This window comes from Anomalospiza imberbis, chromosome 4, assembly GCF_031753505.1.
Source record: "Anomalospiza imberbis isolate Cuckoo-Finch-1a 21T00152 chromosome 4, ASM3175350v1, whole genome shotgun sequence".
NCBI classification, from domain to species: domain Eukaryota; kingdom Metazoa; phylum Chordata; class Aves; order Passeriformes; family Viduidae; genus Anomalospiza; species Anomalospiza imberbis.
The window spans coordinates 68,229,926-68,247,023 of record NC_089684.1 but is presented as its reverse complement, the minus strand read 5'-3'; positions in this window follow the sequence as shown (position 1 = coordinate 68,247,023).

Genomic DNA, 17,098 nt, shown 5'->3' with positions numbered 1-17,098 from the left:
GATATTGTGAAGGGAATGCTAATCTTTAGCCCTGGACACTAAGGAGGATTGGATCCTTTCCAGTGCTGCTTGCTGAACTTCCACCTGTGATTGCCACCCTGTATATTAGAGGGTCTCATCCTAAGGTCTGACTGGAGCTTCCTTTTGATATTATACCCTCACAGTATTTTTTTAATTTCATTGTGGGGAAAAAATCCATGTCTCTCTTTTTAACAGCAAAAAGTAGTTTTTTCATCACAAAGATGTCTTTCCAGCACTGAAGGTAGTAAGGGGAAAACTTAACTTGAAAAAGCCCCAGACTGTCAAATTCTAAAGTGCCAGCTACTGGCAGCTTTATTCATACAATTCTGTCATCCTGCTGAGCACTTTGCAATCTTTATTTCTTTCTTCTCACCTTCTGCAGGCTCATATTAAATCCATTCTCTGTCTCATGGACTATTGAAAGCCTCTTGGGATGAATTACAGCATTTCAAAGAGGGTGGATAGCAAGTTTTACCTCATGGCTCAGCTCACTCTGAATACAAACATGGACACTGGCAAAGGAGGTATCCAGGCCATGGCTACCTGTGGCTACCCTTTGACAGCCCTGTCTTCCAAACACCTGCCAGTGCCCAAAGCCTGTTGAAAGGGGAAATTCTAATTTCAGCTGTTCAGGAGTAGTTACATGCTGTGCCAGCATTTCTTATTTGTGTAATTCCATCTCTAACTTGGAATAAGAAACCCGTGAGGTTTGTCCTAATGTGCCTTATAAGGCTGGCTGTGGTGACAAGACACAGTGCAGTGACATGTGGGAAGTTGGTGGCAAAGTCAGACATTAGGAGTGAACACAAGGGCTACCTTTGGGGCATCAGCCATCCCAAATCAGAGGCTCTGTGGATAAAGGAAAGATATGAGCACAGCAAACCACTGCAGAGCTGAGGACATCTTTTTTCCTCACATAAACATTCATTCAGTGCTCCTGCATTCATGCTTCAGTGAGTAGGGACAGAAGAAACAGAAAGGTAAAGTCTGCAGGCTCGGGGAATAAATTTCTAAGCTTTATGTTCTTCTTATTTTCTTACAATTTTCTCTTTCCCTGAACTGAGACAGAAAGCTTTCCCCTCTCCTGAGAGGAAGCGGCCCTGCAAGGCGCAGGACACGCAGGAGGTACATTTTGGGGAGAGGTTACAGAATCAGCAGCAATTTCAACAAACTGATACAGACCAAACCTCCCGCTGAGCAGCTCTAACCAGGGAATATAAAAGAGCTTTTGAAGGCAGAGTGAGTGTATGGCTATCAAAGGAGATCATAAAGCCAGTGCAGAGAGCCAATATGAGCCAGGATGCAGGTTCAGAACTGGGTAAGAAACAAAGAAACTTCAGTCGATAAAGCACGAGTGCTGGAGTTGCAGGAACCCTCAGGGTTATATTTTAGGAAAAAGCAATTGCAGAGATTGAAGAGAAAATAAACTCTGATTTCTAAACGCTCACAGATAGCTGATAGCTTGGAGTTTTAGCAGTTGTTTCCATTACAGCCATCTCATGCAAATACTGCAGGTGAATCATTATCATAATCGCCCAGTTTGGAATACAATCATCTGTGTGGTGTTCCACGTGAGAAAATATTAATTCTGTTTGCCTGTCTCTCTCTGTGGTGCCAGATGAAAAACTCCACACTATTTTCTTTATGCGTGACAATAAAATCAATTGGATTCCACGATTGTTCAGAAATAAGGAACTTAAATATTTTAAGAGAAGTTGGTCTAAAATAAGGCCAGGAAAACAATTCTCTCCAACTGTAATTTCCTGCCTGACTGCACAATAATTTTCTACAAACTATCTTCTTCTGTAGATTCAGCTGGAATTCAGCCAGGATGGATTCTATTAGAAAAACACATCCATCTTTAAAACACTTGACATCAGCCCTATTCACACAACTCTTGTCCGTTTGGATTGGGCAGGTTGCATGAATTCTAGGGAGCATCTTGTGTTCCCCTAAACAAGGGGAACATGGAAGAAAAACTGACTGTGGTGGATGTAGAACTGACGAAACAAACAGGCAAAACAAACCAGCAGAAATAAGTCTCTCCACTCAGACTCTTGTTTCGCCCCAGAGGTTGGAATCTTTCATGGAAGTGGTTCTCCACCTTAATTATTTTTCCTGTGATAAATTTTAGTCTTTCACTACTTTTCCAGTCTTCAATCTCTTTTTCTTTTTCTTGGGAAAGCTTAAGATATGAGGCTTTGAGGACTCCAGTCTTCCTCTTAAAAAAAAAAAAAAAAAAAAAAGAAAAAAAGAAAAAATATATTGACTTAGTAGCTCTTTTTTCTTTCCTTTCCTTTTTCCCACTAGGAATCTTGACAGGACAGATCAATTGAGCCCACTTAAAACCTTTTTTAGTTCTAACCATATTATTTTCCATTCAACTTAACAGAGACAGGTCTCTGGGCTGCAATCTAAAAATATCAATATGCGTTTCTGACCTATACAGGTGAAAAAAGCACCATTTTTCCTAAATAAGACATATTCTCTGTCACAGTGCCTAAAAATTACATAGTTCAAACTGCTTCTTCTAAATTATTGAATAGACACCAAGCAGTAAAGTTGTACAATGTGAAAGAGTTTTCAGCTGTGTGGGTCAAACAGTTCTTTGAATTTTACATAAATGTAACTTCTGCAAAAAAAATATTGACAAGAAAATATGAAATAGTTTTGCACACAATCTTCCTCCATCTGGATGTATTCTGAAGAAACAGAGCTGAAAATCTTTGAGGAAAATGTGTTTCCATGTGCATTTGGTTAAACTTGAACCAGAACTCTGGTTAAAGTTTACTAAGTGCTGAATATGTCAAAGATTAGTATAGTCTTATGGGAAGTCTATAAATATACATAAATTTGTCTTATAAAAGAAAAATATATATAAAGAAAGCAAATATTTTCATACATTTATATACATATAAAAGAAAAAAAAGTATTTATTTCTTCTTTTGAACATTGACACAATCTGTCTGGTATTTTATTGGTCAAATTGCTTCAGTTTTGTGATTTTTTTGGTTGGTTGGTGTTCTTCTGTTTGGGTTTGATGGTTTTTTTGATTGCTGGTTGGTTAGTTTTTTGGGTTTTTTTACATTGGAAATTGCTTCCCATGCTTTCTAGGTGGAATCATAAAGATGCAATTTCTCCTGTATTTGAATTAAGATGTCCTGGAAAGTGCAAGTTTAAATTCAGTTACTGCCAGTCCAGTTCCTTCTTTGCATATGGAAATGTCCACATAAGCACCAAGCACTAAAAAACACAATTGGAAATCAGTAAAAGATTGGAGAGAAAACCAGGAAGGGCAAAGCAATCAGAGGATGAAAGTCATAAGGAAAAATCAGAGCTGTGTGTAGAAGTAAAGTGCAGGGAAATGTTGTTGGACTGATCTGAACAGCAACAGCAAATGGGAGAGAACAGGGGATATGGAGTGTGAAGCCTAATGTTTCAGTGTCACTATAGCACAGAGGCCAAAAAAGAAGCATTTTCTCATTTTTAAAATGCAAAATATTCCAAATATTTGCTATTATCAGAATAGAACACAGGGAAGGAGGCAAAACAATGTAGTTGAGGTTTTTTTCTAGATCTGTCAGTACACTTTTCAAATAAGTATAAGTCAATATACTTTTGAATAAGCATAACTCAAAATTGTTCATAGCTATTTTAAAGAGTTATGCACATATCTGCGTGATAAAATATAAAATAAGCATTTTTTTTCCTAACTACTGTTACAATGTTTGCATGTACAAAAGTACTTCCACATTCAAATAAGCAAGGGCTTATTCTCTGGGCTTCAAGAATACCTTTAATGATTCACAGGGCAATCTCCAGTTGGAGCATGTTTCTTACACATCAACAAGTTTTTAAAAAACAAAAAAGGATCATTGAATATATTTGTGAAAAATGAGTGACCATTTCAGGCAAGACTTTTCCATACACATGCAGGACTTCAAGAATTTAAATTAAATGTATGTTTTTTTTTATTAGGGAAACAATTTTTTTTCTTCTTAGTGATAACAAGATTATCAAGTTAATAATTACTAGATCTACAATACAATATTTGATTGACAGTCTAGTCCAATGATTTCCTTGAAAAGTGTTCCACGATGAGAATTTCCATAGGAAGCTCAAATATATCTTGCAGCATTTCCCTACCTGCAGTATAAGCAGTAAATACAATTATACTGCTTCTGGAAATAAAATTGTTTAGTCCAGTTTGGGAGGCAGTGAAGTTAGAAGATGGAAATTTAAAATTCCATTTAGATAAACAGAGAACCAAAAAGAAATACAGGAAATAATAGTGGCAGTGGCAATTCCTGAAAAGCCTCAATTAAAAGTATTTTAATCACTTCTTCTTTTAAATTGCAATTGCTTTAATGTGTTTTTGTATTGTTTTCAAGATGCTGTGAGCTCAAGCTAATTGGGAGCCTCCACAAAAGGACGAAGATTTGAAAGGATACTCTTGAAAAGAAGCCACTCAAATGAAGAGAAAATAAATGCTTTCAAAATTAATCTGGTATAGGAAACACCAGACAAATGGATACTGCTTTGTGTTTTTCCTACTCAGCCCTGTGCACTTCCTGGATGTCTGTCAGCAACCTTTAATGGATATGATTTCCAGGAAAAAACAGCTGATAATGTTATGAAAATAGGGGAACTTTCATGTGCCTTAATGCTGACAATCAAAATCAGCAATACTGAAAACCTTAAAAAACAAAGCATAGCTTGGATTTCTTTATCTAAAGGAAGTTTTGGGGACTCACATCTCTTTGAGACTCTCTCTTTTTTACCTTTGGATCCAAAGACTTCCCATATCATGGAGAAAATGACATACAACTTATCCCACAATAGATAATCCTATTGAAACATGAGGGTTGCTTGAAAACGGTGGTGATGGTTTACAGGTAGTGAGGGGTGGTGGGAGCTGAATTCCTCCTCAGCTGAACTGCTCCTCATCTGCCTGGCCAGGAGGATACAAGGTCCTCAAAGGCAGTTTGCTTGCTATGAGAAATCTCCATCTGAAACATGAGCTTTGTGCTTCTTGCTTTCACTTCCTGAGACCTCTCCTCTATTCTCCCGATCTGGAGATCCATCTTTCCCTCCCCTCTGTGACTGGGAGATAGTGATGAAGAGGGAAGGCTGATGTGGGAAACTTTACTTCACAGTCCCTGATTTTGCATAACTGTGGTGTTTGTCTGTTTATTGCCATGTGACATTCTACTAATGTCATTCTATTCACATCATTCTAAAAGTCAGAATTCTTCAAAAGTCAATAGCTAGATGCTTTGGACTTCCTTTTACTTCCATTTTATTTTATTTTATTTGGGGATTGTTTCTCATTGCTATTAGATTAAAGACAGAATGAGTCCTGGTGCTCCTAAAACACAAAGCCGTATAAGGCACAGAGCATCTGCTTGAGTGAAAACCTGAAGCTGTGTAATTTTTCTCACAAGGCAGTAAGATGCCAAAACCACTCATATCAAAGCTATATTTTGGTCAAACAGAACAAGCATTCACCATTTATCACGAGTTGAGACTAGTAAATTATTTGTCACTCTCTCCAGTGCTCCCTAAGCACTGCCAACTTTCCATACTTTGCTGTAAAACCTTTCCTTTCTTAAATGATGTTTAAAGGGTGGTAAAGGCAGCTTTTTCTTTTTGATATATAATTGCATATTGTTAATATATGATGCATCATCCCAAGCAGTTGAAAAAGTACAGAATCCCACTGCTTGCAGGGAGAGTAAGGGGGAAAACAGAGGAAAAAAAAAGAGTTGTTAACTGCTGTTGTGAACAGAAAATTTATTTTCTGCTTCAAGAATAGATGGTATTTGCATGCAGCAGACACACACCTAAGCTGTACAGAGTGTGAAAGTTTACATACCTATTCAGTGTCACCATGGGAATGAATTGAGGTTACATCACCCACATTCCAGAAAAGTATTTGGATTATTAAAATATTTTTGCATCACTGTCATTTGATCTCATCCCAGCTTATGCTAAGAGCCCAGTTTTCATGAAATCAGTACATTCTAAAACATTTAGGATTTTGTGACTGACATTTTCAGAGAAGAAAAAGTCCTTTCATCAAAAAGCTCCTCAACTGGAGAACAAGAGGAAGAAAAGCTGTTGCTTTCAAGGCTCCAAACTACACAATATTGAAAATCTCCTACTTGAATCAAGTAAAACCTGTACCAACTCCAGCTGCAACATCTGCTATTAAATGACAATCTCCCTGAAGATGGAAAGTCCATTTCTGGGGAGAGTACACAAAATACAGGGTTCTCTGAGGTCATTAAGAATGTTTCTCTGATGACTGTTACTTCCAACAGTTACAACTTCTTCAAACCATTGCTGGAATAAAGTTCACGGTGAATTTGGGGAAAATCCTTCAGCTATACAACAATAAAGCATGTATTTAAAAACTAGGACTGAATGTTGTCCCCTGTGATAACACTGAAGGATCATTTTTATTGGAAATCACAGCATCAATTTAAAATGGATTACATTTTGTTTTTTTAGAAGGATGAATCATAGCCAATTTCACTGTTCCATCTACAGCTCCTTGTGATTCATCCTGCCCAAATTTAAAAAGCACTATATATCTGTTTTTGAGGCAGTCAGTCAGCCTTCCTTTGTGATCAAAAGAGAAATATACATACTTTCAGAGCACAGTTTATCTGACCTATTTTAGATGTTCACTTCTGATTGAGATGAATCTAACCCCAGTTTCCATCAACCACCCTGAATGTCAGAGTTCCGTTGCCTGCAACAGGAACATGAGTGAATTTCTTTGAAGTTGGTATTCACCAATAAGATGAAGTTAAATATATAACCTACGTTTGGATAAGAATCTCTGTGAACCCCAAGTGATCTGCAGAGCAGGTCCTAAGGAATGGTAGTCCAAAATGAGGCATCAATCTAACACACTGCCAGGAGTTCTCTCCAAGGATTTTAGGTTCTAGTACACCCAACTGTAAAGAATTACTTGTAAAACCATAACACTCTGATTGAATCAGAAAGGAAATATGGATATTTTATTCTCCCCTCAGTCTTATTCATCTAACATCATAAAGATCAGGGGAATTGACAACATTTTTGTTTTTCCTTTACTCCTCCTCCCTGCGTCACAATTTGCAGAGGAAGGAAATGCCTGGAAGGGAGATGTGCTGTGCTTTCATTAAGTTCACCATGCAAACAATTGAGGAATTAAATCTTTCTTTTGTCACTAAGTCATCCAGTGACCTCTTGCAGGGGCAGGTGCTAACCAAAGTTGGTTTGGTGACATCAGGACAGTGAGCAGACAACATGCCATTTGAAGCTCTGCAAATAATTGTGACAATGAGTTTTAGTCAGATGTAACATGTTTCAACCACAATATGGTTTTGCTGTATTTATACTGCATGAAAAATTAATGCAAAAAGCAGTTTCTCTAGACAAATATAAAATACAACATACATGGATGAGTGAGAAAATTTAATCACGTCTAAGGGTTAGGTCAATATTATTGAGAAAGTAAAAGATATTTTATTGTCCAGATTTAAAAGAATTATTTTTTGCTTGGTGTATATACACAGCTTGAAGGTGACAGGAATATTGTCCTAAGAAATAATTAGAGCAAAAAACCAAGCAATCTCTAAGGGCTTAGCAATTAACTAGGTGATCATATCACAGTGGCAATGCACCACTAATTTGGACTACTTCCATCCTAATTTTTAAGGGCTAGAGAAAAAAAACTAACCAGGGAGTATGATCAAGAAGGTTGTTAGGTGTATTTTTTCCAAGACATATAGCAAAATTAATAGTATTAAAATATTAGTTCTGCACAGGACCTGCATCTTCAAAAGAAAATTAGAGGAGAGTTAAAATGAAATTTCAATGGGGACAACTTCAGAAATCAGAGCCCATGAGGGTGAGAAATAATGAGATGTTTACGAGGAGGAGAAAAGTACTAAAAACACTTGTAGGCTTATGGGCAATCTAAAGACCTAAAGAATGTAAAGTGTGATGCTGCACGAAGTGACTGAGCCAGAGGCATGACTGTGACTGCAGCAAGCACTAAAATGGACTGAATCAGACCGTAAACATTCTCAGAGAATAGAAAATCTTTTACTGAGAGAATCAAATGGATTATTAACTTAAATACTGAAGTCCCTCATACAGTGATGCTGTCCAATTTAAACCCATAATAATCAAGAAATCAGAAAATTGTGGTAAATAAACAATTTAGAGCTGATCTGACTGGAGTGGAGGAGTTGTTTTGACAGCAGTTGGAGCAGTGACTGAGGTTAGTACTCACAATGGAGGAGTTGCTTCTCAGCTGTGAATTTCTCCCCCAAAACAAGTAACTGGCTTATACACATAAACAGATTTCATGCAGAGAAACAGTGCTCCCTCTTTGAGTAGTAAAAAGCTCCTGCTCAACCAACGTAAATGTTTTCAACACCAAAATATAACCTACACAGACTTGAGGGTCTGAACCCACAGGAGGTGGACATTGATGCTTGATTTGTTTGTCATCGACAGTTCTCCTTTCCATGAAAAGTCACAGGCTGCATCTGCAGACACCAATCTGGTGCTGCTGGAGGAACAGAGGGACATTGCTTATTACCCCTGAAATCCCATCTCTACCTTGTAGGTATTCTTGTTGCTCATCGCCAGGCTTGTCTGTGTGGAGTGGTCACCCGATTTTCCCTTTGCAATCAGGAGACAAAAATACACATAAAATACACATTTCCAGGGTGCATTTCACCTGAGAAAATCCCCATGTCTGGTACTAGCAGGATCTGTTTCCTTCCACTGTGAAATTGTGCTGATTTGATCACATGGAGCCTTCCTATTGTGTAGAAACTGGCTTTTGTTGTGGGACTGACCACAGAAGGAACAGAACAGTCCATGGTGCTCCCGGGAGTATTCCCAGCTACAGGGACAGGGAGGACTTACAGGCAGGCCAAACTCAGGGTGAAGTTACATTGCTCACAAATATGTTGTGGATACAAGTTCCTCATAGGATATTCTATCAGCCCTGGGAGCAGGGGAAGAAAAGATGTTTGGCTTTGGTAATTTCCATTAAATTTGCATTTCTTTGCTATGCTAATGAATTGTATAGCCATTCTAAGATTTGTCTGATAAAGCCACTATATGATGTTCATTAACAAAAATGGCATCAAGATTGATTTTTTTATACCACTTTCTTGGTGGGAATTGAGATCTGTTGGTAACTTACTTCCTTCATCTTTTGTGTGCTAGTGGCTGGGGGTAAAAAAAAAGACCATATTTCTCTTTATCTGGTCATTTTAACTCTTCCTAGAGAAGCTTTCAGCTTCAGCAGATAATGTCCACATGCTCTCTCCATTGTGCTTCCTTTATTTACCTGAAGTCCAAACTGTCTCTTGCAGTCAGTCTTGCTTTTTCTTCCACCCATAGGATTAATTTTTCTTCTAATAAAAATAACTATGTCTTTTTTTTTTCTAGCAGTAAAAATAACTAACTAAATAAAATGAAGAGAAGAAACAGTAGAAGCCAAATGATCACAAAAGCCAAGTGTCTCCTGTCTTGCTGAAAGGAAGGGAGGAAGAGTGAGTGTTCTTTAATCCAAACTTCATGAGACTCTGTTAACATTCAAGCTGTGAGGCAAATGTTCCCTGATGAGCAATTAGCAAAAAATCTGAGACTTGAAATCTTAAATCGTACTTGTCTCTGATCTGCAGGGTTGAGAAGTGTGTCGGGGCATCAGAAGCCACAGACATCACCTTAATGAGATCTCCTGGTTAACTGTAAAACTTCTTTGAAGAGCAAGTTTGATCTCAGGGTGTGCTGGGAGCCTCCCGAGCAAGCTTCATTCTCATCAAGCCAGTACTCCTCAAGGATCTTCAACCCTCTTCACAGACAGAAAGCTGGCTGATGGAAAGGTCCTTCCTTTACCCACAACAGGATCAAATGCAATGATGGCATTTTTGTCAGATTTCGGTCTGCTGTGTTCTGAAAGTATGAGAGTCTTTTGCTCATTCTGGGCAATCCACACTGGTGACCAACTGAATATGTCATCAGCAAAAATTCTCTATTAACTTCAGTATTCCTTTTAACAAGGAGCCTAAGCTGATTATTTTTTTTTTATCCAAGGTGCTCTCTATCCTCTTTGCAATGATTTTCGTTATGTGTAGATTGCACAATAAATAGTACAAAGACTCCTGGGGTTATACATGTTGAAAACCTAATGAATGGAAAGAAAAAAATTAAAGAATACAACTACGCTGCAGCATCCAAAAACCAGTACAGAACCTTTTTAAAAAAAAAAAAGGAAAAAAAAAATCGAGTTGGTTGGATCACTGCAGAGATGCCATGAAGACATTAACCCAAGCAAGTAATAAGTTAATTGCTTGAAATTAATGGACAAGTTTCAATCTAAGCATTCCTTTCTGTAAAAAAAAAAAAAAAAAAAATAAAAAAAAAGAAGTAATAAGAAGGAAACACCCAAATGAAATAATTAAGCCAGATATGAAACAGGAAAATTAGAATTAAGAGATTCAGGGAAAATTAAAGGATGATTCAAAGCTGACCTAGGTGTATGTGTATGCACTGTCTTTATGCCAACACTAAAGTGGTTTTAAACAGCTGTAAACTCAATCTTGTATTTAGAAAACAGAGCTTCTTGTGCAAGAGCTGCCTTCCAAAAATGTGTTCCAAGGACTTGCAGAGCTAGAGCTAAATAAATTCACAGGCTGCACAAATGGATTGAATTTTGAACTCTAATTGATGTCTCATGTCATTTGGATCTCTTAGAGATAGAAAGAATCCAATATATATAGACCAAGGTGCCACGGGAGTGTTTCTGCAAATTACAGTTTAGGATGGCATCTCAAAGCAGCTCAGCCATTAGACAGCAACTAGAAATTAGGCACAGAAAAGTAGTCAGATTATTCAGCTTCCCTTTTGTTTAAACCTCACACCTGTTTTCTTTTTTAGGAAAAAAAAATCCACAAATCAATGTTACCCTGATTTAAAAGTACGACTTCCATTGATTGCAGAATACAAATATCTGTATTGATTATTCTACCTCCCAATCCTCCTTGCATTTCAAACCTTTTCTGGCTCTGTGTACCTTTCAAACCTGAATACATGTTGCCTAACTTTTTGGTCAGAGAAGTAAGTTGCATCTGATCAAAATTTTATCCTTCCTCTTCTGTGCCATTTACCTTTGACCTGACAACTGAATTCTGTCCCACTTTGAGGGAGGAACAGGTTGGGGACCTGAAGAAATCTGGCATTCTAAACCATCTTCAAGAAACAGCAATATAGGTATAAATTGTGTGTGTTTCTTACCTTCAAATCAAGTGGAAATCAGGGTGAAAAAGTTACTGTCAATTTAAAACAAACTTAATGTATAGTATCTGAGATACTATAAAGTGGAATATAGTATCTCTACATACCAGAAATGTCATAGACTGTCATCGTTGTAGACTGGACAAAAGTCATAGAATCATAGAATGATTTCAATTAGAAGACACCTTAAAAGTCTTCTATTTCCAACTAGATGATGAGAATGAGAAGGTACCTTTATAAATTTGGACATTAAACAACAGTTTAAAGCCATTATCACTTGAACTGTCACTCCATGCCCTTGTCCAAAGTCCATCTCCAGCCTCTAGGAGCACCTTTAGGCATTGGAAGGTGCCAGAATGTCCCCTTGGAGCCTTCTCCAGGCGAACACCCCCAGCTCTCCTAGCCTGTCTCCATAGCAGAGGGACTCCAGCCCTCTGAGCATCTTCGTGTTCTCCTATGGACTTGCTCCAATGCCTCCATGTCCTCCTTGTGTGGGGGACCCCAGATCTGGACACAGCTCTGCAGGTGGGGTCTCATCTAAACAGAGCAGAGAGGCAAAATCCCCTTCCTTGACCTGCCCAAGGGCATGGTTGGTTTCTGGGCTGCCTTTGCACTTTCCTGGGTTATGTTGAGCTTCTTGTCAACCAATTGCCATCAAATGTCAATCATTCTGATTTAAGTGGCAACTTGAAATTTATTCATTATATTGTTTTGCTTATACTCAATAAATTATAGCAGCTAATTAAGTCATCAATTTCAGCATTGCTACCTGTCCCTTGTTGCCCTCAGGGTCCTGAAAAGGAAATGTTCTGTTATTTAGAGGAAGTGGAGCGTGGAGGGGGAAAGATGTAGAGAAGCAGCATGTCCAGGTTTTTGTTCAGCGGCAGGTTATGGGTACTGTAAAAGAAAACTAAATACTGCATTCAATCTCTCCTCTATCTTTTCTCTTTAGCAGTTAACCTCTTTCATTACTTAGACTTAGAGCATTCTGAAAATCACTAGAAATGGAAACTGTGTATAAAACTCTTTTTACAATTTTTTTCATGAGAGAAAAATGCCATTCTGTTTACAGAATTTTCATGGGCAAACCATTTTTACAAGAAGCAAATGGGATTTTTCTGTTTAAAAATACCCAGGTGAAGTGATTCCATCTGCATCAGCTCCACTCAGGATGTGAGATCAGAATTAATATCTACCTTAGGTAGAAAAGGGGTTGAATCTGGGCACGAATACTGGGGGATTCCAAGTCCAAAATATGGACTTTCACACAAGTCAGACTGAAGGAAGGTGGCCAACTCCTTTAAAATAACAAGTCACACAGGAAGCTAAATACCGATACCAACATCTTCAATATATCCCCTTCCAGTGCTCCAGCCACCTAAACACCAAATGGGGAAGGAGGCACAGCCTCTGCCTGGCTGGAATGTGGCTCAGAGGGCCAAGCACATCCCAAGCACACCCAGCAACTTCAAAGACCACCAGTTCAGTGTCAGAAAGCCCAGAGACTTCTCATCAGTGCAGAATAATTTGTTAATTCTGGAGCCTTTGTAAAGGCTCCAGAATGGTTGGAAGGAAACAAAAGCTTTCAGGGATTTTGTCTGGTGGCTCCTGATTCATGCAAAGTCAGATCCCAAGTTTTGGGAAAAAGACTAAATGTGAAAGTCAAAGGGTGTGAACAAAATATATACATAGAGTTTATGCCACATTATTCAGCCAAGCAGCTAAGTACAGGTTTATGCCTCAGTAAACATAATTCCATTTGCTGGACTTGGAGGCAAAGGAATGCTTTTTATTAGAAAATGATATTGTCTGTAATCCAACATTCTTGTACTGAGAGAAGACAACATGCCATAAATCTATGTGTTTAAGTGTTTTAAAGTAGCAAAAAAATTGTATGCATTTTTCTATTTATCACAGCCGCAAAAATATATCAGCCACTTGACTCCCACCAAACAAGAATGAAATAGCTTTTCCTTTTTTTCTTTTGTATAAGAATTCTGTACATCCCTTCATCCCGCACCCACATGATTATCTGGTTTTTTTTATTCCTTTATTCATTTCCTTTTCTATCCACACAAGCAGATATTCCTTACTTTGAAACATATGTTTCTACTACTACTACTACTGGGCATATAGACCCTTACTTAAATTTCATCTTGAAGCTGGTTTTTTTTCAAACTATTGGGCATCTCTCTATACTCAATATGCAACTTATTTTTCCTCAGGAGAATATGCATTTAATTTGCAATGCAAGAAATGAATACAGTACATTCCATTCTTCTCACAGCTCTTCTAAGAGTACAAAGCCTTCTTCCAATTATTTTCCTGGGTTGAACTTGGTCTTATTTAATCTCCTCCTCTCCCAAGAGAGCTGCAACCACACTTTAGTACTGATTCCTTTATTTGTTGTCTACCCTGCTGTAAAGATGATTGTTTTTAGAGGCACATTGAGAAAAGGAGAAAATTCAGATTGAGATAGCCCTGAAAGCTTTATTTGTCTGAAGGGACTTGGGTTTGACTTTTTCTCCTCAGTGACCAACACTCCTCACTCTAACTTGGATCTACTGTTCCCTAATTTCCCCTGTTGTCCTAAGAAACAGAGAACTGCAAAGCAAGACTTTGCCCACCTAAAGAAATATTTGTCTTTGTAGGTCCCTTGGTCAGTTGTGCAGAAAAAGACATTTCCCCAACAAATAGCCTACATGAGGTGTTTAATACAGGATGGACACAGCCCTGTGTCCCAGTCCAGCAAAGAACTGGGAACCATGGAAGTGATGTCAGATAACTCAGCAACACCATTAAGAAAGGCAGGGAAGGTGTTGGAAAGAGCTTATTTTGAGTATACTGGGCACTTGGGTCCACCAAGCTGTTTTACCCCTATTTCTTGAACCTAAAATCTTGTGGAGAACATCTGTGCTCAGGCTGTTGTGTTTAAAAAAAAGTATCTGAGATGGTTCAATGCCTTACACTGAGCAAATATTTTTCTTAATGAAAAGTATGGCAAAAGTAGCCATGTTTCTACTGGAAAGAAAGCTCAGTTTTAAAGAATATTTGCACTCAAAAGTCAGTAAAAGATTTTATGATTCTTCTACAGAAATGTGACTCTTTACTTTAGAAAGTATTTTCATTTCTTTGCCTTGAAATTATCTTCAATTTTTGCTGTTTAAAGTAGGGATCAAAAGTTTTCAGCCTCCTACAGACCCAAACAAGAGGATTTTCTTTGTATGAGCTCTGTGAAGATTTCAGATTTCTGCATACAAATTTGAAATGATCAAGGATTATCCTTTGGTCATGAGAAATAAGCAGTGCATTAGTCCGCTTAGTGGAGGACTTGACTGCCTTTATAACCCCCGTTTCCTTTTTGCCATCCCAGAAAAGGTTATTTGTGCAGCCCCCACAGTAATGGCTCTGCCTGACATTTCCAGGAACATCTAACAAACACCAGCATAGACACAACCCTCTCAGCACAGTTTCAGGCCATTGATTTGTCTCCATCCACAAAAATACAACTACAATAACTAACTTCAATGTCTCAAGGATTAATTAATCAATGTTGGTAAACTGGTTGTAGGGTGAAATTCTGTTTAGAATGTTTTAGTCAATTCGGTTTGTTTCTATGCCTGGTTTCTTAATTTGTTTGTTTGATTGGTTTTTGGTTTTGTTGGGGTTTTTTTGTTTGTTTGATTGTTGGGTTTTTTTATTAAAAGCAGGATAGCTTTTGTGCTGCATTTGAAAAGGAAAAAAAAAATAGGGTCTTAATGCTGTTCTAGCACTAAAAAAATCAGTGAAACATTTGTCTTACCCAAGGAAAAGTCCTTTAGGAAGTCATACTGAAGTAGAAATGTCCAGATCATTTTGGGATGAAACATGTCTGGTGGAAGAGACTATGAGCTATTATGACACGACTAACTAACCAGGCATTGGACTCTGAAACGCTGCTTCTTATTATTGTACAGGGGGGAAAAAAAGCACCCAAACCAACTTAAATTGGCAAATTATTCTTTCCATTGCAAATATATTATAACTGACAAAATTCTCACAGTGATTTTTGATGATCCCTTAAAGAAAAGTTTAGGGTTCCAAATTTACAGCGAACCATCAGATTAAGTTTTTTTTTTTTTTAAGTTAGTTACTATCTCAACAGAAGCAGAGCACTGGATCACAGTAAGATTTTAGTTTCTCCATTCAGACAAAAGTGTAATGTTTTTTTCACCTCTTGTGCCTCTGTAAAGTAGCATGTGTCTGACAAAGGTATAAAGTGCTATTGAGGGAGACCAGAATTTTCCACTTATTTTGTTGTAGGTTGCAAGGAGTCCACTAAGGACAAGAAAATCAACTTTGAGTATAGTAGTAAAGAGAAAAGAGAAAGGGAGAGAAATCAATGTTTCCAGGCTTTGTTGTGAAAAACTGGAAAAATATCAACACAGGAGATGATAAGCCCAGGCTGGATGAGTCTCTGAACAACCTGGTCTAGTGGAAGATGTCCCTGCTTAAGGTCTTTTCAGACCCAAAGCATTATGTGATTCTGTGATAAAATTCCAGGCCAGAGAAGACCAGGGAGAGTTTTACTATTCACTTCAACGAGGTTAAGTACGTACCCAGTGCCCTCTAATATCTGATGCTGAAACATCTTATAAGACAGGTTTGTGTAGGGGCCATCACAGAAAATAACCTTTGCAGCAGAAAAAGCATCACGATCAAAAGGGCAAAGATATTTTGTATTCCTGGAGAACTCTCTCATGCTTCCTTCTTTGTACCAAAGCCAACAAATAAAATTTTGTGAGAAAATACAAAAAAAAATCCAAAACTACAGCAACAAAATACTCTTGAAGGGAAGGAAGCTGCATCACCTTAGGAACAAAAACCCCAGGAAACCTGCATTCCAAAGTGAATGACTAAGGGATTCAGACATTTCATAATTTCAGATGGATTGTTGTCCCACCTACCCCATGATCCTCAATTCCCTTCAGTATTTGTTTCAAAAGCCTAGTGTGTAGCTCAAAACAAGAAACTACTGCAAATTTTCTGTAAATTGAAGTCTTAAAGAGTGTGCTACAGACAGTGTGATGAGAGGAGGGTGACACCATTCCCTATGAATTTAAGTTTATTTAATTGAGAATCAAGTTCAGTCAGGTACCATGAGGCAGTTCTTGGACAGCCACTGGCTCTGGGGCAGCCAAACTTTGGGATCAATAAAAGTGAAACAATGCCAAGCAATCAATTAAGAAGTTTTATTTATGGCAGCAATGATTTAAACTTTATGACAAGTTGAACGGCAGAAAGACTTTAAACATTTCTGAACAACCCGTGGATTAAACTCTGAACAGCCCACAGCAGCAAAGGATTCAACTTCTAACCTCATGACAGACAGGCTGAAAGGTGATTTAAACTTTTAGGAAGAGGAAGAAAGGAAGAAGGGAAGATAAGAAAATAGAAATAAAGATAACAGATCGGGGTCAGCACCCAGGGGCCCAACACCATCCCGGGTCTGGTCCCTGTGATGACAGGAACACTCCTAGCCTCTCAGCTGTGCTATTTTTCCTCACAAAAGAACATTTGGATATTCTCAAACTTCTCAGAAAGGGTTGGGGGCTCTGTCTCCAACTTGTTTTTAGAGATAAGGAAGTTTGTCTCAGACAATCACTGTCCTGCCTTCACAAGACCCTCTTTTTAAACCACACCTGGTCTGGTTGGCATGACAACATTCCTGTTCTCTTCTGCTGAGCGTTTGAGGCATTGGCTTTTTCAGATTTACATCAACTCT